This window comes from Sinocyclocheilus grahami, unplaced genomic scaffold, assembly GCF_001515645.1.
Source record: "Sinocyclocheilus grahami isolate Dianchi unplaced genomic scaffold, SAMN03320097.WGS_v1.1 scaffold476.1, whole genome shotgun sequence".
In the NCBI taxonomy this organism is placed as follows: Eukaryota; Metazoa; Chordata; class Actinopteri; order Cypriniformes; family Cyprinidae; genus Sinocyclocheilus; species Sinocyclocheilus grahami.
This window is the reverse complement of record NW_015505655.1, coordinates 312,580-314,800: the sequence shown is the minus strand read 5'-3', so window position 1 is coordinate 314,800 and position 2,221 is coordinate 312,580. Positions and strand designations below refer to the sequence as shown.

Below are 2,221 nucleotides of genomic sequence, written 5' to 3'. Positions count from 1 at the left end.
AAAAAATAAAGACATGAATAAATACATTGAAAAATAAATAAATTAATTAAATATGAGAATAAATGAGAGAATAAGTAAATAAAAGTTAAAAAGAATAAAAATAAATATAAAAAATAAATACATAAAATAATATAATACATAAAGGAAAAATACATAAAGGAAAAAAGTAATAAATAAATTCAGGGTTAAATTTCATTACAAATTAACTATATTTGTTTTTATAAATGTATTTCTTTATTTATTTTCCTGTTATTTATTTATTTATCCATATATTTTATTTATTTTTAATTTCTGCAGGTTTGGTCCTCCATACATAACTGCCTATAACATCTCTTTCAATCTTAATCAGATGGCAAAGCAGTTCGGCCCAGTTTTCACAGTCTACTTTGGTCCAAAGAAAGTGGTTGTGCTAGCTGGCTACAAAACAGTGAAGCAAGCCCTTATTAATCATGCAGATGAATTTGGAGACAGAGAAATCACGCCACTGTTCCATGATTTAACTAAAGGGCATGGTAAGATCACCCCAGTCTGCTGAGTGGCCTATATGTACTTAACGGATTCTTTATACTTATTAGCATATGAGTTACATACAAGGATACAAAGTTACATACACCGGTACAGGTTTTAAGTCACACTTATAATAGTCTGTTATTCACATTTCACATAGATTAGGTACAAAAACAAAGTGGCATGTGCTGAAGTGATGCTCGATCTTTTCTCAGAACCAACTCCACTTTTCTGAACCACTTTTTAAAGTATTTTTAACCAGGTCTCTTTTTAATGGATGCATGGATTCAGTTCTGAAAGTAAAAGTTTCCAAGACGTGTCTATATTTTCAAGAAAATATTGTTTTAATTTTGTGAAATGTTTTCATTGAAAAGTACTCATTTTTAAAATGTATTTTAATACCATGGTGTTTTGTTATATAATGCAAATATATATATACAATTTTAATTGTGGCTTAGGTGCCCAAAGCCACTGTATATGCTCTTGCATATGATTTACATTTATGCATTTTGTAGACACTTTTATCCAAAATGACTTGCATCGCTTACAAGGTCTTCATTTTGATCAGTTCAAGCATTTCCTGGGAATCAAACCATCGCTAGCACCACAGGAATATATGATATCTGTAAGATGAATTTTAGAAATGAAACATCTTTGTAGGTATTATATTTGCCAATGGAGAGAGTTGGAGAGAGATGAGACGGTTTGCTCTCACCAACTTACGAGACTTCGGGATGGGAAAGAAAAAGATAGAGGAGAAAATCATAGAGTAAACATGCCATTTACTAGAAGAATTTGAGAAGTTTGAAGGTAAAGTACATTTATTAATTCAGCCAATGCTTTTACCAATGAAAGATGCAACAACACATGATTTATCTTAAAGAGACAGTAACAAAGTTACAAAAGTCTCCTTGAAAAACACATGGAGATAAATACAGCAATGTAGACAGATGTACTGAACACTACGGCCTGTTCTTTTGTAGGAACTACGCTGCCTCAAGTGTCATCTCTTCCATTGTGTATGGACGCAGGTTCGAGTATACAGACCCTCAGCTACGGTGTATGGTGGATCGAGCCAATGAGAGCGTCAGGCTGAGTGGAACAGCATCCGTGCAGGTTCACATGTTATTTCAATATATTCGGTGAGAATAGAGATAATTAAGAGGTTTATAATGGCATACATTTTTGTTCTCCAGCATTACAACATGTTTCCTTTCTTGGGTCCATGGCTCAAGAATTTGAAACTAATCATGAATAACCTAGCACTCGATATCAAAGAGATATCAGAGCTGGTGAGCAGTTTACATCAAACACTGAACACTGAGGCATAATATTAAAAAACTTTCTATTTCAATAGTACAGCCACACAACATGTGTTAACATGATTTTCTGTTCAAGTTATGTCCAAATTTCAAACATTGTCATCATGACAACCCAACGCCATAAACCATAAAAACAACATGATATTTTTAAAACAGCTTTAGTAACCATTCACGCAGAATGCATTTTGCGTTTAAAAACACGAGAGGCAGGGCAGTGGAATGACAAAATAAGTTTAACCCATTTTAAAAAGGTTTTGCATTCAACTGTGCTGCCTTTCCATTGTTTTTCCACGTTAACATGCACTAGACCACATGTGTCAAACTGTCCTGCAGAGAGTAGCTCCAATCAGCTCCAAAACACCTGCCTGGAAGTTTCTAGTAATCCTGAAGAC

The 2,221-nt window shown here is 33.6% G+C and overlaps 1 pseudogene; it reads left to right on the top strand.

Moving 5' to 3' along the window:
• Positions 1–2,221, top strand: part of LOC107553623 (cytochrome P450 2K3-like) — an 18,295-nt pseudogene that overhangs the window by 12,575 nt on the left and 3,499 nt on the right.